Raw genomic sequence first — 27,578 nt, forward strand, 5'->3', positions numbered from 1 at the left:
CACTCCACCCTGGGTGACAGAGCGAGACTCCATCTTAAATAAATAAATACATAAATAAATAAAACAAAAGACTATAATTCATCTTTGGTTCTCAGTGTATATCCTAGATGGCACATGTATAGGTGCTCATGTGTGTTTAGGAAACATTTCTCAGTCACTGTACTTCAGGAAATCAAACAACAAAAATACATGTCAATCTCATCAGTGGTCCAATATTATTTACATTGTACTGTATATGGAATCCGTTCCTGTTGAGGCTTTTGGTTGTTTCCCTATGGTAATGGTATGATGTAAAAAATATTCTCCTAAAATAATTAAATTAAAAATGATAGGTTGAACAACACAATGTACTGTGAAACTTGTACTGTTGAAAATGGCTACATTCTAGCTAAAAATGTGACTGGTCTTTATTATGGGTTTGAAAAGTATCTGAAGGATGCAACTGGTAAGTATGAGGATATATGTGACAAAAGATGCTTTCCTTTATTCCTGCTCCACACATTATCTCCTAGCTATTCTGTACAGCCTATCTCCCTTCCTTTTTTAATTGTTGTCATCTTATGATATGGCAACAAAATATTTCTTATGTTCCAGGGTAGGGTAGCAAATTTCCCTGACAAAGTAGGCTATCCATGTATAAATATGGTCTGTCTTTCTGTAAGTTCTGAAAGTTATATATTGCTTTCTCTTCTTTAATGTGGAAGGAATTAGTGAAGAGTCAAAGAAAAATGTTTTACAATTATTTATGTACAATAAGCATAGTACACATCTGACAAACATATACATATGCTTTAAGTGTTCAGTCCAACGATTTTTACATTTTGCACTGGTCATATGAATTAACCAGGCAAAAGCAAACCAATGATACTCCCATATATGCATTTCGTTTCTCAAAATCCTTCCAGAGTCTTACAAAGAATTCAGTTAAGAGTTTTAATAGAGAAGAGTTTTAATAGAAGAGTTTTAAAGAGTTCAGTTCACAGTTTTAATAGAGAAATACCTATATCTTATATACCACATTAATTTGAATATGTTTACATAAATGCAACCACATATATCCATAATATATAATAGTTACACATTTAGTTAACATGTAGCCATATTCAGAAGCCCATTCAGAGTAACTTTTATAATCCCATCATTTTATAGTTACTATTTTTAATTTAACTAAAACAAGTCATATGTAATTATTTTTTGGAAACCAAGATATTGTTGCTTGCTCACCACCACTATGGTTCCCTTCATATTCTAGACAGCTATTACATGATGCTTAATACACTTTTGATCCTTCACAGACCATGATGACAGTACTAACAGTTTTTATTACAGCTTTCCTACTGCACTGTAATCTTATTTCACCTGGACCATTTCCCCACTAGTGTTATAAATGCTTTGCTTTATATCAAATAATTACCCAGACTTCACAGAAAAAAAAAATTTTGTGTTGCATATTCACATGCTATGCAAATTATCTTCTTAATTTTTGAAACACCTGTTGTATGTTTATCTTAATTTCAATGAAGCCCCTTTAGAAAAGTTTAAAAAACTAATATATATTTTTCATAGATGCCCTAGAAGTAAACTTTTCATCAAACTTCAAAACTGAGAAAACTCTATATTTTATGACATATTTGCAGACAATTTCAGAAATAATATATTAGTAATAGTAATCTGACATATAGATTTACAGTGCATGTACCCCAGAACTCAACGAAAAATAAAAATTTTAAAAAAGATGTGAAAGTCTTTTTTAAAAAGATGTGAAAGTCACATTGTTAAATCCACAAATAAAATAGGTTATTGGTTCCTATACAATTCCTAGATGTATGGAATATGTTTGTTGTGAAAAAAACAGTATGTAGACAAATACATAAACCTACCTTAGGGCATGTGGACTAAGATTTGGGATAGATTTTACTTTTCACAATGCTGCATTTTTTGCAGTAAGTAAGTATAACTTACACTATTAAAAAACAAGACATAGATGTTGACGAAAATCACATTATCTTAAGTAATTTTTACTCTTTGCACTGGTCATATGAATTAACCAGGCAAAAGCAAACCAATGATACTCTCATATATGAAATTCCTTTCTCAAAATCCCTCCAAAGCCTTACAAAGAATTCACTTAAGAGTTTTAATAGGGTGACCATAATTGATATACAACTGACCATAGGTTTGAACTACATGAGCTCACTTACACATTGGCTTTTTTTTCAACCAAACAAGGATTGAAAATGCAGTATTTGTGGAATACAAAATTTGCCTATATGGAGGGCCAACTGAGGAACTTGAGTATGTGCAAATTTTGGTATATGCAAGGGTCCTGGAAACTCTCTAGCATATACCAAGGATAACGATATTTCTGAGTATTTGGTGGCTCATACATCTACCATAAAAAAGGGCTGAGGTGGATGTAAAGAATACTGAGTGCAAATGCAAGTTCTGGAGGCACTCATTAATTAAGCTGAAACAATAGTAAAAAAAATTTGGCCTTAAAATTAAAAGATAGTATTCATCAATAATAGAACCTTGAAGTAAATAAATGTTTCCACATATTAGTCATCTAGGTATAACTGAATACCAAATAATTCAACTCAAAATTATTAAAAGGTTCTGTGTTCTAAGTCTGTGATGGCAAAAGGGAGGAGTTACTAGAACTTACTTAGAAGATGATAACTTAATATATTGGACACATACTTCATGGAGAGGGCTTTCAAAATATATATATATACACACACATATATATACACATACAAACATATATGCATACACAGACACACACACACACACATATATAGAAGGGGACAGTGGCTCATGCCTGTAACCTCAATGCTTTGGGAGAGTTACTTCAGGTCAGGGTTCCATATCAGCCTGTGCAACACAGAAAGACCCTGCCTGTACAAAAAAATATATATATATATGAAAGAAATTAGCCAGGTATGGTGTCTCTACTTTAGGCACAGCTACTCTATAGACTGAGGCAGGAAGATTGCTTGAGCCCAGAAGGTCCAGGCTGCAGTGACCTATGATTGCACCACTGCACTCCAGCCTCGGTGACAGAACACTGTCTCTAAAAATGATTTTTTTTAGATAGAGTCTCTCTCTGTTGCCCTGACTGGAGCGCAGTCATGCCATCTCAGCTCACCGCAACCTCTGCCTCCTGGGTTCAAGCTATTCTCATGCCTCAGCCTCCCAAGTAGCTAAGATCACAGGCCTGTGCCATCACACCCGGCTAATTTTTATATTTTTAGTAGAGACTTTCACCATGTTGGCCAGACTGGTGTCGAACTCCTGACCTCAGGCAGTCCACCCACCTCAGTTTCCCAAAGTGCTGGGATTACAGCTGTGAGCCACTGTGCCTGACCTAAAAAAGATTTTTTTTTGTGTGTAGTTTTTTTCTTTAAAAGTGCAACAGTGATTGCCATTATTATAGAGGCTGAAACAGCACATTTGGAAAGCAATGGCCGTATATGAATTGTATTCCTCTTAGAACTGTTGAGTTTCACGTGTGGCGTCCATACAAGTTTATTTGGTAGTTTTATTCCATAAAAATGGTGCCACTCTCCCATTTACAAAAATAAAAAGCAAACCTTCACATACACGCGTGCGCGCGCGCACACACACACACATTAAATTTAAATTAAATTTAAATTTAAATATTCATTCATTTTACTTAGCTAAATCTATGTTGATTATGCCAAATGAAAGGATAATTTATTCAGCACAATTTTTTTTCTAAAGTTTTAATGCAATCCTGGTGATCTTTTTAAAATCCCTATCTGATCATGATATTCTCCTTAAGCGGAGAATCTTGGTACAATATCATCTCTGAGCCTCGGCTTCTATTGAATTTCCACAGCTAGAGCTGCAACACCTGCCCAATGCTAGAACTCTGCTCATAGTTCCATGTGTAGGTCATTTTCAAACTGTGCATTCCACATGCTCTTCCCTTTCCTGAAGAGCCATACTTCAAGTTTCCATCAGAATTCAGCTCAGATGTCTCCTGTGGAAACCCCTGGCTATCATGCTTGGAGCCATTCTGATCTCTCATAGCACCCCGTGGGTTCCTTTATCAAAGCAATTATCACATTGGACTGTAACAGCTGATTCACTTTTCTAGTCTATCTTCTATTTCCTCCTCCAGTGCGAAAATGGTTGGGTTCCTTTGTCTTTGAGGTTAGTCTACTTGGAAATAGATTAATTTGAATTCAGATGAAAAAGTCAGAATTTTGGCAATAATCCAGTTTTTGTACAGTTAATGTTTGGTAAAAATTATTTGTAAATAATTGTTCTTCAAATTTATGTAAATAACAAACCTTTATAATTTAAACATTATATTTAATTTATTTAGTAGGTATTTATGCAAGGGGTTACTATATACTAGCATTGTTCTATGTGTTTTATGTTAACTCACTTAATTTTCATAATCACTCAATGAGGTAGATATAAATATTAACTCCTATCTTTATAAAAACCTGATGAGGTAGATACTGTTGTTATTCTCATTCTAAAGAAAAAGATATTAAGGCACAAAATTTGCTCCTCTGATTTAGGTTTGAAATATGTTATTGCCTATTTGTATGATCCTGGTAATCATCAAGTAGTTAATAAAGATCTCCTAAAAATCTATAATTCTGGTTAGTTCTGCCACTTCCTCAGAACAGAGTATGGTGACATCAGGGCTTGTCTCATAGTTTGTGAAAGGTAGATTCAGGACTCCTATCCAGGTTTGACTTGCTCTACAGACCAGCCTGTGAGGATCATCATTTCATTTCTGCAATAGTTCTCATAATGATAACCAGTAATCCCAGAGAACTTGAGAAAGTTTCCTGAAATAACACATTAAAACCATGTATATCATAGTCATTACTATGTATTTTATAGATGACTGATTTTAGAAACAAGCAAACAAAAACTCCTCATTTATTTACTAGGAACCCAGCAATAATACTTGCAGATCATGTAATTATTTACAAAGCATTTTCTCGTATGTAAATTACCTGTAGAAATCAGTAAGACCAATCATTCCAGTAGAAATAATAGACAAAATAAAAGCAATTAGAAACAACATGTATAGGCCGGGCGCAGTGGCTCAAGCCTGTAATCCCAGCACTTTGGGAGGCCGAGACGGACGGATCACGAGGTCAGGAGATCGAGACCATCCTGGCTAACCCGGTGAAACCCCGTCTCTACTAAAAAATACAAAAAACTAGCCGAGCGAGGTGGCAGGTGCCTGTAGTCCCAGCTATTCGGGAGGCTGAGGCAGGAGAATGGCGTAAACCCGGGAGGCGGAGCTTGCAGTGAGCTGAGATCTGGCCACTGCACTCCAGCCTGGGCGACAGAGCGAGACTCCATCTCAAAAAAAAAAGAAACAACATGTATAACTATCAGAAATATGAGGCATAATAGATACAATAAAAATACATATATAATAGATAAAATAAAAATACATATCCAACCTGTATAACCATGACTCTAAACTAATTATGTCCCTATCCAGCATCTGGAATATTATATAACATGACAAAAAAGTAGCTCAGAACAAAACTGTCCCCATTAAAACTATTGTGTGGAACACTATAACCTCATGCAAGCTTTTGTATGAAATGGCTTAAGACATGATTTTTGTTCTTAGGCATTTAATGCCTAAGGATTAATGCTGATGTTGCACATAAAGAATATGTGGAAATTTCAGAAAATTAATGAATATGGGTGAAAAACAGATAAGAATATAAATGTTTAATCTTCTCAATTTAATTCATATCTTAAGGTAGACCACGTTTTCGGGCAATGGCACTGCTTGGAAAGTGAACTAATATGAAGATCTATTCATTAAGAGAATATTTTTTTGAGAAAATTAGCCTAGAAGCTAAAGGACACAATGTTCAGAAATAATATCTTGAATAACATCATTAAAATTAGCTGCCTAGAGCTTAATATGATTTAAACTTGAAAAACAGGAAAATAAAAAAGCTAAGGGTAAATAATATATAGTTTTGTAAAAATGGAAAATTCCCTCCACTATGCTCCTAATGAAATGCATAAGAGCACTGACAATGCTGTCACAGTATGTCACATGCTCCATGAATTTAAGAAAGCTGAATGAAGAATTTGAGCGAAGGTAATAGTACTTAAATGTGTTTGTGTTCTGCGGAATCTTAACATGTTATTTGCATTGTTCCTTCATTCTTTGTTTTCTTCTTTCCTTCAATCAACAAATATCTATAGAGCACTTAACTAATTTCTTGAGATTTTTCTAGGTGCTGGAGATAACAGGATGAATAAGTTACAGGTTCTGCCCTCAAGAATCTCACAGTGGTGGAGTCAGATCAATAAATGCTCATCCTCAGATTATATAGAGGTGGGGTAATAGAAAGATAAGAGATACAGGGTGTCTTTTTCTTCAATACAAACCCAAGTTTAGAGGTACACTCATTTGTTCACTCCTCTATCTTCAAAGCCTAGCATCATGCTAAAGACACAATGACTGTTCAATTTTCATTTGTTGACTAACAGAATGGGGTATTTATTTGTTTCTTCAGGAAGAATGAGAGAGAGAGAGTGTGTGTGTGTGTCTTGTGGACAGGCCAAATAACACATGGCTTTAAGAAGAAACAGAATGTGAGGAATTGAAAGCATTTGTTACTATCCTACTGAAAGTGGCATAGAGGTTGCAGGACAGTTCTCTGAATGGCCTTGCACCAACCCGGTTCTCCCCTCTTTCCTGCCTGTAGGTCTCAAGAATAACTACAGCATGTGCTGTAAATGCAGCATCCTGAGCAAAGTAGCACAGATCAAGCTCTGTTCTAGTCTCCTCTAGAAACAGAGTCCTTCAACACATTAGCCCAATATGTCCTATGACCCTGGGGTATAAAATCCAGGGCAGGCTGCTTCCCTGAGTCCCTCAACTGTGATGCCAGTGGGATGCCCCCATTAGTGATATCATCCACACCTAGGCACCTTTCCTAAACCTTGGAGGACTGGCTCATAATGAGTCTTAGGCTCCTGTTTTCTCCACTGTGTATCTGTAAGTAATAAACGTGCTTCATGCAACTTGTTGCATGTAAGCACGTTTTGTCTCACCAGACTCAGACAAGCTGGTAACAGTGCGTGACGAATCTGCTTCACAGAGCTTTCTACCCAACTACATTTAATTCACCCTCACTGTAAACAAATCATCCCTTCTTTCAAGTGATCTCTCTTCTTTTATCCACACACCATACATTTGGTACCCACCACAACACAATATCATAAAAGGCAGTATGGTTTAATGGATTCTGGATTTAAATCCAGCTCTATTATTAGCTTTGTGATCTTGAGAAAGTTATTTAAATCCTTTGTGCCCCAGTTTCCTCATCTAAATTGCTAATTATAGTCTAGACATTATACCATTATAGGGAGGATTAAATAAATAATACATGTGGAACATTTGGAACAGTTCCTGCCATTAATGAGTGCTCAATAATGTAAATCATTGTTGTAAATCATTTGTATTATAATCTAGGCACAATGGAGAATACAATGTAGGAAATGAGCGCTGTTTTTTAATAGCTACTGTGAAGTATAGAGCTATGGTGAAAACTGTAAAACAGTGACTGCCACATCAGTTACTGTGAAAATAAATGAGATAATTATGACAAGCACCAACATCATATTTATAGTAGCTGCTCAATAAATGTTAACTAGAAAACATGATGAAAAATATCTCAATCTTCCAAGCCAATCACGGAGGAACACAGAAGGGAAGTAGTATCATGTTGAATAAAAATAAACTGTGTAACCAAAGAGATTATAAGAATAAAATTGTAAATGCCACGTGCATCCATTAGGATTATAATGAAAGCAGCAGCCATACCACAAAGCCAAACACAAAGTGATCTCCATAGATACTACACTTGCACGATGAGTTACATTACACAATGACTTGAAAATCATTATTATCTTATTTCTTCAAGTGACCTCTTCCTTAGTTCATTAAAGGTTTTGATGGGACTGCTTCAGTAACAAATTCTGTATTTCGGTAGTGTAGATAAATTTTTATGTCAACAGTAGAAAGAAGTACTGAAGCCCAGGGTTGTGGGAACAGGCAGGGAGGCCAATGAATCTCCCTTTGTCAAAGGAAGATCTCTGATGGAAGTTTGAGTTTTGCCTCTTTTATTCCTCACATCTAAAATGGATATTTTTCCAAAACATGAATGCCTTCCATATGATGAGACAACACTAAAATTTCTGCTTTAATTAAACAGAAAGAAGAAGAGAAACATTTTAAAATAATATTACAGAAATTTTTCTTATGTGCCACCTTTTCATTAAGCTGTGAAATTTCTCACCTGCTCCCTACTTGGCATTTTTTTAAGGTGAACTTTTCAGAACAACCCCACCGAGAGGAAATTGCTTTGCAAGCTAGGAAGATATTAATCTGTTCTCCCAGCATCATGGGTGCATAAATCCCTTTTTATTGAAGAGGTGTTGTTAAAGTTCTATATATAAGATGACAGTACAGTATTGATTTTGGTAATGCTAATACAAAAGCAGTATTTTCAGTAAAATATGCTATATTCTTTCAATTTTCCTGCCTTTGCTCTTGCTTTTCCTTCAATACAAAATATGTGACTGCTCATTCCCACTCCCTATCTGGCAGGTTTCTGGGCATCCCTCAAGATACAGCATTAGGTGTCATCTCCTGTTGAGAAGCTTTCCTCAACTACCACCCCCCCACTCCTCCTAAAGGTTATTTTTTCCTTATTCATATCCCCACATTTTTCAAACTATAATATAATTAGTTTGTAAGCTAACTGTGTCCCCAAATATCCTGATAGGTCTCAGGAGGACATTCATTCATTCAATAAATATTGTTTGAGTACCTGTTAGGTCCAAGGTCAATGGAAAACGATGGCAAGTAAAACAGAGACAGATTCCTTCTGTAACTTAGAATTAAACAAGTGAACAAACAAACATTGCATTGTAGACTAAGTTTAAATCATGAGAGCACAGCACAGTGAGATCAGGGCATCAGGGAGGTCTTCCTGCTAAGTCAAGAGTTAGCCAGGGTGAGGAGACACGTGGAAGAAGCAGAAGAGATGTGCAAATACCACGAGATGGCAGGAGGCCCAGCATTTGGAGGATTTGAAAGAAGGCCCTGGTGACTGAAGCAGGAGGTGAGTCCAGGGAGGCTGAGGAGGGCAAGGAAAATGCCAGGTTAGTCTTTCATTTTCAGCAGCAGCTACACCAGGTGTTCAACAAACGCTTTTTGAATAAATAAATAATAACACTAACAAAGATAACTATGCCATTGCTTGGTTTTTGAGGGTATGAGTTCCTATCTTGAAAAAAACTGAAATTTTTAGAAGGTAATTTACCTCCCATTACTATACATAGGAATATTTTTGCCTTGTTAAGACTTTCCCCTTTTCATACACTTAAAAATAATGTCAAGAGCTATAATTCAGTATTAAATACAGAATATAAAGTATTTACAATGCAAGTAACTAGAAAAACACACATCTTACATACATCAGCTTCCAGGGCAAGTACTCATATTTAAGAAGTTTCACTTTGGATCCAAGGGGATGTAAACCATACAATCTCTTTAGGAAAAAAATGATCATCATTTTCCACATCGTGTTACCAAATGAATACCCAATAAAGAAGCTTGGCACTAACCATTTCTTTTGTATGCATTACTGAATTCCCATAATATGCATTGCCTGAGAAATGGAGCTCCAGCCCCTTTTTGATTATCTCATTTATAGACATTTCCTATCACAAAATACTTCAGTCATGGGGCAATCAAACATACCTAAAAATAAACTCTTAAGGGAAGACAAATTAGAGAATCTAACCCATAATTGTCCTTCTACATTGAAAAAAACACTGGACAAACAGTGCTGTCTGGCTGCCATTCTGTTAATCAACAAATTATGTAACCCTGAACAAACTACCTAACCTTTGCTAAGTGAAATCTCAGTTGTTTTAGCTACGAGCAATGGGTGTATGATTAGCTGGTCTTTAAAGTGCCTTCCAACACACAAGGGCCATGACTCCATGTCCTCTTCACATGTGTCACAAGTGTTATCAGATTATGAGAGCAAAAACTTTAAACAAACAAACAAAAATACATAGTTTCATTTTAGGGGGAAATTGATAATCACCAAAATTTTAAACTCTGAATGTTTCTTTACACGAGAGACATTAATCTTTCAGTAAGAACGTAGTTGAGGCCTCTCCTAAAATTTCATTAGCAGTGAAACCCTTATTTTAAAAAGAATGTGAATAACTTGAATGAAATCCAATCCACAGCAGTAAAAATGGTAAAATATTTGACAACCCTAATCTGGTCCAAAATATTTGGCTACATTAAGTGATTAGGATACAGAATGTTTCCAGTTTCTCCACCCTGTATTTCTTGGCAACCCGACTAGCAAAATTTTGGAGTAAGTCCTTAAGAGAGTTATATAAGTTCATTTTTGAGAATCAGGCACTGATCTTCACTATAGTCAGCAATTTCTCATTTATTTCTATACCTATCATGTCGTTTTAGTCTCCTGCACAGGAAACATCAAGCTTCTTTCTAGAAAGTATGACAGAATAACCAAAAGATCTGGTCTGGAGCCAGAAAATAAGAGTTTATAATCCTGTCACTGCTACTTGGAGGCTGCAGGGCTTGGCTAAGCCACTTAATCTTTCTAACATCCTCCATTTGGGAAATGAGATAATATTTACCTTAGAATCATGAGAACCCAATAAAGTACACAAAGTGTTGGGGCAAGCAGCTATTCAAGACACAGTTATTTATTCACTTGTACATGGTTTGCTGTGTTCACGCCCATTCCACCAACACCTTAACTGCAGTGTACTTTTGTGGGACTAAATTTTTTGGCCTGTGTTTTGCTTACTTGTTTCCCAGTCTGTACACCAGTATGACTGCATCCTACCAAAACAAATCTTTGCTGCATTGGTGTTCAGAAATATTTCATTAAATATCTTAAAGTTCTAAAAGCCCAAGGCATTTGTTGACTAATCATTAGGTCAGATTTCTTATTCCTCTTGCTACTTCCCTTCCTGTTTCTGGTTAATGCTTCTTAAAATTGCTAAAATCTTGGCTTTTGAGTCTTTACTGCCCATTTAGCTTTTAACATTATGCTCACCTACTCTTAGGTAATCCAACACATTTATCCATACGGCTGCTTCTAACCTCACAACTATCTTTAATATTTCTTTTTCCTGCTAGCCATCAAGTTACTCATAACGGTGGAAAACAGCACTTATCCAAACTAACATTGAAATACTTCTCTTAGAAGACAAGTATATTTTTGCTTATTATTGTGTAGAAACCACTCAATACTGGTATGTTTTAAACTGTGCTTTGTTTTAGATGAATATTTGTAAGACAAATAAATATTACATTCTACTGCCACCTTCTACAATCTTTTGTATATTTTTTTTATTTTCCTAAATTGATATACTGTTATTAAAGACATGATTCTGATTTAATTCACTTGACAATTGCATATTTATTTATTGAATGTTTCCTAGATACTTACAATGGTGCAAACACTATACTATGCACCAAAGTTTCAAAGATGAACAGAATGTGATTCATAACTTACATAATAACCATATTATAGGACAGCAAATATTTAAATATCCAATTATGGATATATGGGATGTGATAAACTAAAAGCATGTGCAAAAGACTCTACAAACACGAAAATAAGAATGAGAAGAAACAAGAGAAATGTCCCATGGAAAGTGGCTTTTGAGATGAATCTTAAAGAACAAGAACAATGTCTTCAACAGAGAAAGGAAGGAGGCATTTTGGTGGAAGCAGCAGAATGGGCAGAGTCATAGAATATAGAAGTACATAAAGCAGTCAGGGAAAATCTCTGCTTCTCAAAAGAGTTAGGATAACAGATACGTGAGAGAGCGTAGCTGGAATGAAATTCTAGTCTGTATTGGAACTCAGTTTTACTAGTCCTCTTAGAATTTTATTGTAAAATTTTTATTGGAAGCCCATCTTCATTCCAAATATACAGCCATATTTGAATCTCTCTCTCTCATACATACACAAACACACCCCACACATATACAGTTGATCCTCCCATATCAGTGGGTTTCACATCTGCAGATCCAACAAACTATAAAGCAAACATTCAAAAATAAACTTCAAAAAATAAAAAACAGCAATACGACAATAAAAATAACATGAATTTTAAGATATAGTATAGCAGCTATCTATATTTGTATTTACATTTTTTAGGTATATGAGTAATCTAGAAATGATTTAAAGTATACAGGAGGACGTGGGAGGATGTGTGTAAGTTACACGCAACTATTAAACCATTTTATATCAGGGACTTGAACATCAACTGATTTCAGTATCACTGGGGGTCACAGAACCTTAGTGGATGACTGTAATGTCAAAGTACAGAGGGCACCTAAAGAACAACTGAGATACTTCAGGGATCAGAGAAGAAACAAAGACACAGGGTAGCAAGCATAACTGAAGCTACAGGTCTGAAGTGCTCCAGGTTCTGAAGCAAGCAGAGGTAGCCTAGAATCAACTCAGCTAGTGTAATTGAGAAAAAAAACATCCCCTGCCTCGTGTGAGGGACTGTAGTTATACTCCTTGCCTAAAATCATGGGCCAAGTGGATAGGACTGATCTTCCCATGCAAAGTGTTAGAACAACACTGGAAGTCATACTAATTAGGATAATATAAAACTGTATGCCAAAGAGAAAGGAGGAACCCAACACAAATGCAGCTTGAATCTAAGATGTAGGTCCAGCCACCCCTCGTGTGGTTTCCATAGATAAACCATTAACACAATATCAATATGGGACCACTCCCAGAGCCACCAGTTTAAGACATGATTCTACATCAGGTGCCTTGATGTCCATGTTGAGGCAATCACAGACTTGTTAGATGGGAAGGAGAAAGTTCGTCAAGATAAACACGAATAAACACAACAATCATTCTAAATGCACAAATTCACAAAATTTCTAAAATGATACAAGGAAAAACTAACATCATAAAAAAGACTGCCAGTTATAAGAAACAAATTTATTACAAAGTGAAAAAGGAGCAATCTGAAAATGTCTAAAATTACTGTTTAAAATTCTCATAAGAAAAGAAAATAAAGGCGGTACTACTATCCCTTAATGACAAAATAAGAATATATGAAACAAAATGAGCAGAAATTAAAGAGAAATGGAGGGTACTAAAAAAAAGCCAAGCAGAAATTCTAAAGATAGAAAATTCTGACATTACAGCTATTACTAAAAAGCCAAAAAGTAACAGATGCTGGCAAGGTTGCTGAGAAAAGGGAACTCTTACACACTGGTGGTGGGAGTGCAAATTGTTCCAATCATTGTGGAAAGCAGTGTGGCAATTCCTTAAAGAACTGAAAACTGAACTATCATTCAACCAAGCAATCTTATTACTGGGTATATAAATCATTCTACCATAAAGGCACATGCATGCGTATGTTCACTGCAGCAGTATTCACAATAGCAAAGACGTGTCTTCAACCTAACCATCAACAGTAGACTAGATTTTTTAAAAATCATTATATATACACCAGTGAATACTATGCAGCCATGAAAAAGAATGAAATTGTGTCCTTTGCAGAAATATTGATGGAGCTGAAGGCCATTATCCTAGGCAAACTAACACAGGAAAAGAAAATCAAATACTACATGCTCTCACTTATAAGTGTGAGTTAAACATTGAGTACATATGGGCACAAGGAAGGAAAACAAGGACACTAGGGCCTACTTGAGGGTGGACAGTGGGAGGAGGGTGAGGATCAAAAAACTACCTATTGGGTACTATGCTTATTACTTGGGTGACAAAATAATCTGTAAACTAACGGCCAGTTTCACACAATTTACCTAAACAACAAACTTGCACATGGACTCCTGAACCTAAAATAAAAGTTAAAGAAAATTCTGTGATTGAAATGAAAAATAAAAGATGAGGTATATTCCAGAGAGGACATAGTCAGAGAAAAATTTAGGGAATTGTAATATGTTACCGGAGAACTCATATAAAATGTACCACAGAGTGACAAGATTAACACCTTTATATCTGAGGATAAGAATTTTAGATATTATTGTACAGAAAAAGGAAAGCCATTAAGGTTATTATTCAGAAGACGCTGTAGAAACTCAATTCTGGTGTCAGTATAAGGAATGAGTAGCAGGTTATTGTCATAGTTCTGCCAAGGAATGAGAAAGTCATGAACAAGTAGCTTATAGAAGGAATGGAAAGAGACCCATTATTTCCCCCTGCTTTTCTCTGTAACTTCATTAAGTCAGCCTTTATATTTTAAAACTGCTTAGATTTTGTTAAAACTTGATCAGTCATTCTCTAAATCCTCTCCTCTTAGTCTTAGATTCTCTCTCCACATGTATTCCTATCTTCATCCTTTCTTTCCAATCTGCTTACCAGAGAACTTCAGTATTTCTTGACTAGAATATAATTGTCTCTTTTTTTCCCAAAAAGATGTACACCTCCAATTAGTTTTAAGCATAGCAGCCATAACATTTTCAAAGAACTGTCAAATCAAGCTCACACTCCAGAAATAGGGTAGTAGAAATAGCAGTATCTTAAAAGTAAAATGGACTTAGATTCAAATCCTGATTATTCTACATACTAAATATGCGTCAAGTCGCAACTGCTGTGAGCCTCACTTTCTTAATCTGTATTAAGTGGCAAAAAAACTCCTATTTCTTAGAGTTATTATGAGGAACAAAGGAAATTAAGTCTCTACAGAGTCTAGCAAAGTGTTTATAAAGTAGTAAATGCCCAATAAATATTTTGCTATCCTCATTAACACTCAGCATGAAAGGCATTTCCTGACATTCTTAACTGAGAAAGAAAAGACCAATGCCTCCATTGTGCATTACCTTTCTCTGTTTATATATTTGATTAAACTAATTTACGTACACATCTATCTCCCCCTACTAGATTATAAAATCATTTCAGAGCAGTGCCCATATGGTATTCATTTTGTATCATTCTATTTCTAGCACAGTGCCCAGTTAATAGGAGGGGCTTAATAAATGTTAGATTAACAAATTATTGTAGATAAAGTCTAATTTATCTTCCACTCAGTGCCTATACATGCAACCACTTTTTTTTATTTGCACAATACAAACTTCTTAAATTACTGTTACCTTCTCTTCCTCTTTTGTTCTGTTTCTCTTATTCCCTTTAACTTTCTTCTTCTGGCAAAAGCATACCCAATCTACCTTGATTGTGTCCATCAAAGCTGACATACCCCTTCTCTGAACTCCTCCATGAAGAAAGGAAAACAAAAGAACTTTAACTATTATATCCAACAACATAGTCTTGTTCTCTAGTCTAGTTTGTCATACACAGTAGGAACTCAGATTTGTCGAACTCACCTGAATAGTCTTGCCTATTGATTAAAATAGTTCTTGCATAGCAGCAAAATGCATCATATAAAAAGGTAATGTATCTTTTAAATTATGATGATTTATTAATTTATTTTTGATTTATGTTAGGATATTTGAAAAGAATATTTTAAAATCCAAAAAAGCATCAAAATTCTCAATATTCATCCAAACATTTGTTATGAATCTTCTTTTTCTCTGAAAGTAAATCTTCACACTAGCTTAGTTAGCATGCATTTATTGTGTGTGAAAACATCCTCAAGGATTTTCGTTTTCTTCCAGTCAGGTCACAATTGTTTTCACGAATAGCTACTACACATTTTATTAATTCAGAATGAACATAAAGTAGGATATCATCACTGTATTAAAAAAATAATAACAACACTGCTGACAGAATCTTTTGTGGTAAGAAGATGGCATGAGACAGAGTAGGAAAGACAAGGTTGAGAAAAAGGAAACAAGGGTCAAAGCAAACTGAACAGGAAAGAATGAAAACTGATGAAGGGGTGAATATAAAACAAAAAGTGAAAAAAGGAGGGAAGATTACATAAAGAGAAAAGAGAAAATTAGAGAACAAAGAAGGAAACAATTTTAAATGCATAGTTAGATCCATAAAATTCTAGCACTAGGAAATTAAAATGTAGTATAAGGTAAAATGACTCATTCTTCCCAACATAGAGCTTTTTAATATTTTCCCATTCCCTACTCAGAAATTCTTGTATAATTCCAAAACACTTAAAAGGAGATCCGTATTTAGATTATAACTATCTATTTGATTTAGTACAAAGGTGACATTACATCTGCACTACATGTTCAAGTTAATAATAATGAATACGTTTTAGCAGTTGTCATTCAGTTCTAAGCAAAAAAATAAACTTTTAACTTGATCACTTTACACAAAGTTAACTGTCCAATTTTCAGTTTCCACATTTTATGTGAAAATAAGTATAAACTAGTTCTATTCATAATTAACTTACACTTTAAAGAATTTTTAAACTCTAGGGAAAATATTTTTTTCGTAAGAATAAACTTTTATGATACTTTATAATGATTTGCAATGCTGAATTATAAATAGCTTTACCATATTTTAGGTACCGTATTTGTTTTAGAGATTTATTATGTACTTCTCCTTGTAGACTGAAAATTATTTGAAAGCAGTATTAATTTTAATTTATATCTCCCATCCTATGAACAGTGCCCAACAATTTACACATTCAATGAATATTTGTTGAATGAATTAAGGAATAAATCAATGAGATGTTATAGTTTAAGTATACTTTAAGTTCTATGTGAACTAATCTTCTCATATGTTTGACATATTTGTATGTATTTCTTCCATTCGAATCTACCTATTACTACCAGACCAATCTTCTTTAAATATATATTTCATAATGGTATTGCCCCTTTCCTAAACATTAAGAGGACCAATTCTTTCTACAGCTTAAAAATCTAAATGCCTTGACCTTTTCCAGTCACAGATTTTCACGTTCTATATAACACCTTCACTCTTGAGTTTTACTTTTAGTTTCAAGCATTGCCATAAACTCATTGTGGGAATTGTTTATAGAGTTTTGGGGAAGGAAATGCTTTTCCATTTCATTGCTTGGATATCTAATCCATTTATCAACAAAGTGTTTTCAGAAATTTCCTGTTAATACATTTCTTTGGTCTAAGGCTATAGAGAGGCTACTAGAGCCCATCAGCCATTACTCTGAGGCAGATCACTGGAGCTATTTGGGTATAAGCTCACGGGACACAGAACCAGCTGCGTAGGACAGCAGCTAGGAGAATCAACACAGTGAATCTACACCAGGAATTCCTGTTTTTACTCAACAACTCACACTTCCCAGGTGGGTTTAGAAAATGAACAGAATAGTTTGACAGCCTTACTCCTGAGGAGGTACTGGCAACTCATTAGAAAACTGGCTGAGATCAGTTGATCCCAGTGTAGACCTGCAGGACTGCTCACCTCACCCTTAGACTTGTGAACAGTAATACATGCATGTTGTTCTAGGCCACTGGGTTGGGAGTTGTTTCATCCACAACAATAGCTAGTTGATGAAAGACTGTGCCCACAAGTACAATAATACGTAACAGAAACATAAAATATGTGGCACTGGCTCTAGGATCAGGTAGTAGCAGAGGCTGATAATTGATGCAAAAGCTACAAAGATGATAAGTGAACTATTATCAAAGGTTGAGTAATGAACTGATTATGTGTGCTTGAAGAATGGTGACCTGTGTTATGCAGCAGCAAATGTAAAACTGTTGCAGCCAGGTGCGGTGGCTCACGCCTATAATCCCAGCACTTTGGAAGTCCAGGGCGGGCGGATCACCTGAGATCAGGAGTTCGAGACCAGCCTGACCAACATGAAGGAACCCCATTTCTACTAAAAACACAAAACATTAGCCATGCGTGGTAATGCATGCTTGTAATTCCAGCTACTCGGGAGACTGAGGCAGGAGAATCGCTTGAACCCAGGAGGCAGAGGTTGCAGTGAGCCGAGATTGCGCCATTGCACTCCAGCCTAGGCAACAAGAGAGAAACTCCGTCTCAAAAAAACAAACAAACAAAAAACAAAAATAAAACAAAAAACTGTTGCCTGTGGTAAATTTAAGTAAGATAATATACCTAATGGATATATGAAGTATGGTAAGATAATTTTTTAGGTATTATATTTAGAATGTCAGTTGATTTGATTACATGTGATAAGGTATATTGATAAGGAGAGAGTCAAAAAAGCACTCATCCATTTGCAAGCAGATTTTAAAGGGAATATAGAGAGGCCAAGGATTGCTCAGTTGGAAAATAAATTGTTTTTCCTTATAGTCTTCCCATTTGGCAAAAGATCATCCATGTAAAATGAGGCTTAAAGACTATGATCAAAGTAAGGCTGTGACCGTAAAACCCTTTGTTAACACCTCTGAAAGAATTAAGTGGTGCCCAATAGGGGAAAGGAAAGGGAAAGAGTGCTTCTAGAAATCTTGAAGAGAGGTCCCACAAATGTCAAATCCCTAAATAGCAGTAGGTTAAGTGTGTACAAAGAAGTATTCTTGAAAACAATTGTAGTATGGCTTTTGCAGCAGAGAGTAGAGTATAACCAGACTTAGAGAAAACCCACCAAGTTTTACAGTAAGTTTCATAGGTAAAATAGCCATCAACTAAATTGTCTACAACTTTCTATAGGAAAGAGTAAGTCTAAGAAAACTAATCAGGTGCCAAATAGACCATTTCTTCAGAAGTAGCTCAGGAGAGTGATAGACTACAAAGGTCATCAGGGAGGGTAGAGCAAAAGGGTGCCATGTGAAAAAATAAACAGGAAAGTTACTCCCAGGGAGCAAAGGCAGGACTTAAGAAACATTTCCTGTTGTGGAGATGAGGGACTTGGTAACATTTTTCTAGCATGATTTCAGAATTACTACTGATCGGTGATTGCTAGGTAGCTCCTGTTTTTCCCCTTTTTGGAGTTACATCTGAGAAGCCACATCAGAACTTCATGTAGTATAGGAGACCCTGGAACTAACATGATGTTAGAACTAGATTCAATTTCTGGGTTTGGACTGAGCATATTTTTCCTTTAGGAGAGACATGTATAACTGAGACCAGGGGTGGTAGTCTTTGATAGACTTGAGACAAAATGAGTCCATTTCTTTACCCTTCCCTGTATCCATAACCTTTGCAATGGGATTTTGCAACTCTTCTTATCAAAGGATAGGCTTTTTCCCTACTCTGTGAATTTAAATTGACATGAATTTCTTTGACCAAGAGAATGTGGCAGAAATAATGGTATGCTCATTCTAAACCTCAGCCTCAAGGAACTCTGCATGTTCGGTTTCCTCTCTGGAACCCTGCCATTCCTATGTGAGAGACTCCTAATTTGTCTGATGGAGGATGAAAGACAACAGGGAGAAGAGACCACTTGATGAAGCCAAATCTACCACAGACTACTCTACAGGCAGCAAATCCCAAATGTGTGAAAGAGTTCAGTCAAGATAAGCAGAACTACCTACACAATTCAGCCCTGACAGGATGTATAAGTATACTCAAGTAATAATACATGTTTATTATTTGAAGCCACTGAGTTTGGGGCTGGCCTTTTTTTTTTTTTTTTTTTTTTTTGCAGCAGTTGATACATGCAATGATCCCCTGCAAATATCAACTGCAGACTAACAAACATCCAAATTTTTAAAATATCTAGAATTAATTTCAGCAATCCTCCCTTTAAGTAGGGCCAGAACTAGATAATCATTTTAGGCTCTTTCAACTTAAGACTGTGTTTTTCCTGCCAACACACCAAGGAAACGATGAGATTTGTCAAAGTTAATACAAAATCCACTACTGCAATAGAAGAGTATCTGATTTTTACTTAAATGTTTCCATGAATAAGTTTACAATGCTCAAGTTAAGAAGGACATAACCCAGAGAGACAACAATCAGGTCCTCAAAACTTTTGGGAATCTGAGTAGTATTCTCATAAATATGTACATGTACCTCTTCCTATTTATGAAATATCTTGAGCAAGCAGCCTCTCATGTTCAAATAAATTCTGATTTTTTCAAATAATTGGAGTCATATAATATACAGATTTCTGAAAGTTGCTGTATGTCTGTATGTATATTTTTGTGTGTATTAAACAAAAATAAAAATAAAAAAATTTTCCTTATAATGAGGCCATAATTCTGGGACCCAGGAAACACGAACTCGTGTCCTGAATATGCCCTTGCCAGAATTTATCTCAATGTTAATTGATTCCAAATACACTTTTTTGCAAGCATTGTCCAACATCATTATATAGGCAAGAATTTGACACAAATCACTGATTGACAGAAAAAGAAATTCACTTATCTCTTTTATTGTCATTTTAGAAGATACATTAAGATCTGTAATGATAATGTAAGGACTTTAAGTATTCTTTCACATTCCAAACTTAGTCATTTTCTTTGTAATTTAGATAGTTGAACAGTTATTGTGATGTGAAACCTGGAATAATTCAATTATAAAAGCTAAATTCCTGCTGCAAGACAGATAAATGCTCCACATTCTTTGCTGTGGCTAAAAACTGATTTCATGCATGTAGGGCTTCTAAACCCAAAAATATTATTTCAAAATGCATCTTTTTCAAATAAGAAAAAACCCACATTAGTCTACCAGGTTAAATAAAAAGGCTAAATGAGAGAGCTCTTAAATATAGCAAAACAAATTTCACAAAATACAATTTTAAGATACAATAAATATTTGTCATATTTTGGCAATAAAAGAAGTGGGAAATAAAATTATAATGTTAACCACGATATAATCACAAAATCTCCACAAAGTAAAGAGAAAAACACACAAAAAACTCAAGAGTATTAAATTTTAAGAGTGAAAATTTCATTTGGTTTTTCATATGAGATTACAAAAAGAAAAGCATTTGCTAAGATATAGCTTATAAGAGGCCTTCCTATAACTAATCATCTTTCTATTGACAGAATATCCCAGATTCTTACAAACTATTTAGAAATTGCTGGTTTTGCCTAGATTTCCATTAAGTAGCAGTTTTCTGCAGAAAGGAATAGGACATTTTGGAAGGAATAAAGTATTATTTGGCATAATGATTTTCATTCCCAAAGAATACAAGAGCTGGATACAATTATACAAATTTTTCTAAGGCAATGGAAAAGCAATAGTCAACAAGGTGGTAACAGGCTCCTTCTTTACCTTGAAAAGACACTATTTTTAACATTTTTCAAACAGAGAATAATCTCTATCACGTATTTGAGTTATAAAAAACCATTTAACATATCATGCTGGAAAACATTTGTCATTATATAATGATTTCATTTTAAATATTTATAAGAATATTTGTGGTGGTTAAAACACTTCATTTTTTAGATTAGAAAAACAGTTTTGTTTTGCTCTAAACATTTTCAAAGAGTAGGACAAGATTTCAAATCTAGTCCTCAAAATATTTCGTGGAAAATATTTCAAAGTCAAATGTGAAGTTGATTTAGAAATATTTCTGTTAAAATATAAATACATGTATTATCAACCTTGAACATATTAGCTGTTTATTCTACCTGTACAACAGCTTAAACATTTGCAAACATTATCTCCATAAATTATTTTTAAAATCACTATCCAAAGAAATAAAACAGAAAATTATAGGAAACAAGTAAAAGAAGTTATCCTTCCACTTCGGAACTACCATTTAGGGTGGGAATACAAGGTGTGAGGACATGGGAACAAATTAGTGAACAAATGAATAATCGAGATGATTTCACCTCTGATTGTGCTGTGAAATGAACAAAAAACTTGGTGATTGATTTATAGAAGCAGAGATCGTTTAGATTAGGTAGTGAGGTTTTTGCATAGGACGCCACTATTTACACTAAGCCTGAATGATATTAAAAAGTCATTCAATGAAAGATCTGAGAGGAAGGACATTTTGGCAGAAGGAACTGCAAATGCAAAGGGCCAGTGCTTATTAATACGTTCATGCTGTGCATCCACAACTAAACTGCGACCTACCTAAGTTCGAAGCTCACAAGTCCTAGTTGTTTGCTGTAAAGATTATTATCAGTAGGACTTTACCTTCTCAACAATTAATTCATAAAAGTCTGTTATTTAATTAAAACACAAATTTGGCCACTTTATAGGGATATGATATATGACAGCACATACTGATTTTAGCTGTTAGAAATAAATAAGATGTTCTGACTTAAGTTATGTAAACAAAGAAATGCCCAATGTTTTTCAATAAATTAATTCAATAACAAAACTCAAAGCCTTTTAAAAAACTTTTCCATATGTTTTTTTTTTCTATGAGTGCCAAGATTTTCCAAATAAGAAAAGGGAAAAAACATTTGAATAGTGAATGCTCTGCACGTAAATGAGAAAAACTGTTTGGAATATAAAGATATTAATAATTGTAGTGATTAACACTGTACAGGAGAACAAACTGTTTTGAGTAACTAGAAAACATACTAAGTTTGCATAAGTGCTTTTTGATATAGATTCCATATAGGCTGACTAGATAATACAACAATTACTTTTATTTCATTAAACTGGGAAACTTCATAATCCTCTTGCAAATAAAACATTTCATTGTAACAATTTATTTGCTGCACAAGTCTCTTTCAAATATTTTATTTTTTAACATTCACTAGCTCCTTAATATATCTTATTATAATCTAAAAATGATATGCATGTGCACACACATACTCAGGATGTTTGTGAGTATGTAGCTAAAATAGACAATATCATAAGTATTATAAACTGATCATTGTGAAAAAATTCAAATGTTCATCCAACATATGAAAAAATGTGTAATCTAGTATTTAAGGAAATTAAATCAAAATGTACATTTTCTCACATGAAATTTGCTAACATTAAAAAGAAAAATAGGCTGGGCACAGTGGCTCATATCTGTATTCCCAGCACTTTGGGGGGCTGAGGCGGGCAGATCTCCGGAGGTCAGGAGTTCCAGGCCAGCTGGTGAAACCTTGCCTCTACTAAAAATACACAAAAAAATTCCCTGGGCGTGGTAGCACGCACCTGTACTCCCAGCTACTCAGGAGGCTGAGGCACGAGAATCACTTGAACCCAGGGGGTAGAGGTTGCAGTGAGCTGCACGCCAGTCAAGGTGATAGAACGAGACTCCGTCTCAATTAAAAAGAAAAAAGAAAAATATTAGTGTTGGAAAGTAAATGAGAAATAAGTATTTTAATATACTGTTAGCGGCTGCATCAACTTTAAAGAGCTATTTCACATTTCTAGTAAAAAATACGTCTGCCTTTTTAACCAGAAATTGATCTCTAGTAATATATCCTATAGAGACATGCATATATGTGCACAAAAAGACATGCATACACATTTATTTCAAATAAATAAAGGAGATGCAATTAACAAAAAAGTATATTGTCACTGTAAAGCAGTATATCTTATTTAAAAGCACACATTCTAAAGAAAGAAAATTAAATCATGGTATGATTCTGAATAATTGTATATGGCATCATATTCTCTTACATCTGTTTGATTCAAAACAGTTAGATGAATGCATTAATCTTCCTTAAAACTAATCATATAACCCATATTTGGGGATTAGGAATGTTTCTGACTTCATCTGTCAATGCGTAGACAGTACATTAGCTCCACAGATTTTCTAAATAATTACAAAAACATTCATATTTAATGAATAAGGAAAAAAGCCATTGCTGTTTTAAAATGAATAACTTGTGTGCTTGATTACATAGTCTAATAATTTTAAGCACCTTTTGTTTTATCTTACAAAACATTTTATATTATAAAATATTATCTGCTATAAGGTCTTTTCTTGTGCTCAACTTATTTCCATTTCTTAATAAAACAAAAAGACTATAAAATCTAGTAAGTAGAAAAATAAGTGAAAGGTAATTATTTTTAGTATTCTTTCTTGTATTCTTTATTGTATTATACAAAAATAAAAATCTTTATTTATCAAAGTCCTCTTACTTTTTCCAATGATATTGATTTAAATGTTTTTATCTCTCTAAACTACTCTCTTGCTTCCTCATTCTCATCAGGGAATACAAGGGAAATGGAGAAAATAAGACAAGATTTTCTCAATTTTGCCACTCAGCATGCTCTGTATTCAGTAACTACTTCTTGAGTGTCCTCCATAGTCTTAGGCACTGCACAAGGTCATAAGGATACAGCGGGGGACAAGTCAAATCCACGTTTGACCTTAAAGAACTCAGAAATTGTACTTCTTTCTTTCTTTTATTAAAGGAAAAGTTAGCTATCCAGACTGCTCAGTTAACAACAGCAGTATTCCACCTCTCATCCTATCTTGTCTCCACAGAGAACTGTAGAGAAGCTACTTGAATTTGGAGAACTCCTCGATCATCCATAAAAGTAAAATTTCAATAGATTACATTGAAGGCAGAAGTGTAATTTCATGGGTTAGAAGGAAGCATTTGATGAGGAAACAGATGCATTGTTTTCACGTGCAAATTTGTTCAAAATAGGCTGACTTGTGAAAGAAAGAAGATAAGTAGAATGATAACTAGGGAGAACAGCAAAGTTGAGCCAAAGCATATTCAGTATAGAAGAATCCCACACATGCTTATGAATGGAGGAAAACTGGTAAGTAGAGAATGGAGACTAGAATAACAACAACAACAACAACATACAAACATGTATGTGAGGAAACAAGGTGCTGAAGGAGGTAAAATAGTTTGATTGAAGGCATAGCTTAAAAGTAAACTTACAAAGAATAGAAATATTTCTTCTAAAAGAGATAAAGTTGAAAAGTTGAAAAGTCAGATTTCTGAAGATGATGGATGGTCTCTGACAGAGCTCGGTGCAGATGATTTTTCCATGGCCTCTATGATTTTTGATGGCCTCTAGAAAATCAGAAGTCTAAATAATTAACTAGCTAAGAAATTTAAAATTTGTTTTGAACTAACTTTTTTAGAGCCCTAAGGAAGAAATGTGAGAAGTTTTATTCTATCTCTAACAATGGTCTCTGAAATAAACATTGAGTTCTTACAATGCCTACACCCTGCTAATTTTCAATAGGGCAACTTATGTATTCTTACATCAATCCTGGGAGGCTAATGCCATTTATCAACTGATTGCACAAATGAGACAACTGAGTCAGAAAGTGGTTCAAGTAAAATTTCAGTCTGAGAAGTTTAATTCCAACACTCTTAATCGTGAATATATATTTCCTCTGAGCTTATTTCCACAAGACATATTAGGATACTAGTAAATAAGTTTAATTCATATTTACTAATGATACAGGAAAAGGGCAGGGAAGTGCTGGTTACAGAATGGCGTTGTCCCTGGTGAGGGTCCACCCTCGGGCCTGTGCCCACGGACCTAAGTGAGAACAGCACTTCTGTTTTCGCGCCCAAATGTTCCATTTTCCAAGACTACTCTGGCCCACCAGGCCCCCCATCCTGTGCCTATAAAAACTCTGAGACACTAGCAGGCACCCAGACACAGGCAGCTGGACATTAAGAGGAACACACCAGCAGAAAAGCACACCAACAGATGCTATGTTTGCCATTGATGGCAGAACGATGCAGATGACATGGAATTTGGCCGAGGGTGGTCAGAGAAGAGCCTAGCCACTGAGCCCACTGAACTGCCTGACTCCAGGGGAAGACCACCTTCCTACTCCATCCCCCTTCCGGCTCCCCATCCATCTGCTGACAGCTACTTCCACCACTCAATTAAAAACTTTGCACCCATCTTCCAAACCCACGTATAATCTGATTTTTTCAGTACACTAAGGCAAGAACCCAGGATACAGAAAGAAAGCCTTCTTTCCTGATAAGGCAGAAAGTCTAAGTGGGCTGATTAACACAAGCCCCCTGTGGACACATAAGCTGAAAGAGCACACTAACACGTTCACTGGGGCTTCGGGAGCTGTAAACACTCAACCCTAGATGCTGCCGTGGGGTCCACATTCCCCACTACCTGCCCAAATGCATGCTTCCTCTAGGGGTTTGAGCTTTGGGACAACAAAAAAGTGAGCCACATCACCACTGCACACCCTGTGAGGGGGGATAAGAGAACTTTTCTTGTTTCAACTGAGGGTTCATCCAGGATCCTGGAAGGTGAGCGTGAAAGCACAACTGCAGGATCTGCCTCTTTTCCAAAACACTGCCACCTCTCTCTCTTTCCTGTGAGTAAAAGGCTCTGTTTCCCATCATGGAGTTTTAACCACTCTAACCAGGCTGGTTAAACACCCCAGACATCATTTTTTGTCTCTCTCTCACTGTTTGAAATGGCTCTTATCTCTTCCTTTATGATATTGAGAGTTCTGTTACAGGCTGCGGCAATGTTACTAAGTAAAATGAGCATTTGATTTAGCCGCCAAAAGTGCAAATCAGACCAACTGTAGAGGTACAGTACCTACGCCTTACTCCTCCTCCCAGGTCAGGTGCCTGGGCATGTCCACAGCATGTAAAGGCCATGCTCAACAGCCACATTTATATTGCTTTGCCATTTTAAGGGACACATGAAATCACACTCTACTGAGAGTTTCAAGTGCGAAATAAGCAATAAAAAGTATCTTCGGGAGAGCACATGGAAACAGCACCTAAATTGTACCACCTTGAAGAAGTTAGTAACTGGGAAAGAACTAGGAAAAAAATTCATGTATATCAGTACTGTGGGAAACAGTTTGACCATTTTGAACATTTTAAAGAACATTATTGAAAACACACAAGTGAAAAACGTTTTGACTGTCTAAATCATCATTAATGATTTGCTAGAAATACCATCCTCAAAGGTCACCTCATTGCATGCCAAACTGGAGTAGGGGCAAAAAAAAAAAGGAAGAAGCTCTATGAATGCCAGGTCTGTGACAGTGTATTTAACAGCTAGGACCAGTTCAAATATCACTTGATAATACACACTAGACATAAACCCAACCATTGTACTTTATGTGACTTGTGATTTATGCAACAAAATGAATTAAGGAAACATCTTAGTGATACTCAAATATTTCAGAGCATCTAGTAACAGAAGAAGTTCTTTCAGAAGAAGCAGGTGTGCAAACTGAACCTGTAACATCAGTGACTATTATGGAACAAGTTGGGAAGGTACATGTGCTACCATTGCTTCAGGTCCAGATGGATTCAGCACAAGTGACTGTGGAACAAGTCCATCCAGATCTGCTTCAGGACAGCTAGGTACATCGTTCACACATGAGTGAGCTTTCAGAGCAGGTCCAAGTGAGTTATCTAGAAGTGGGTCAAATTCAGACTGCAGAAGGTCGGAACTAAACTGAAGAAGACTGAAGAAGGTACATGTAGAGGAGCTGCATGGTGAACAGGTAAATCAGATGCCAGTGGAAGTACAAACTGCTCTTCTAGAAGCAGATTTGGACCATGTGACCCCAGAAATCATGAACCAAGAGGAGAGCAAGCCTAGCAAAACAGATACTGCTGAGGCTGCCAGAGAAGATCACGAAGATACTGAGGATTTACAGACTAAGCCAACAGTGGATTCTGAAGTGAAAAGGCAGAGAATGAGGACAGAACAGCTATGGTGCTTTTAGAATGAAGTAACACATGAATATATTTTTTTCATTTACCTGTCGGAGTTTTGAATGGATTATGGGCACTATGACTGTCCTTAAGCTAAGAGGCAAATGGACCAATGTTAAGCTATTTCCTGGTGT

At 35.5% G+C, this 27,578-nt stretch overlaps 1 protein-coding gene and 1 pseudogene across 4 annotated transcripts in view; one reads left to right on the forward strand and one right to left on the reverse strand.

Annotated features, from left to right (window-relative positions):
* Window positions 1-27,578, reverse strand: part of DPYD (dihydropyrimidine dehydrogenase) — an 861,482-nt gene that overhangs the window by 672,657 nt on the left and 161,247 nt on the right. The window lies entirely within an intron of this gene.
* LOC126964369 (zinc finger protein 131-like) lies at window positions 26,403-27,460 on the forward strand (annotated as a pseudogene).

This window comes from Macaca thibetana, chromosome 1, assembly GCF_024542745.1.
Source record: "Macaca thibetana thibetana isolate TM-01 chromosome 1, ASM2454274v1, whole genome shotgun sequence".
Classification (NCBI taxonomy): Eukaryota; Metazoa; Chordata; class Mammalia; order Primates; family Cercopithecidae; genus Macaca; species Macaca thibetana.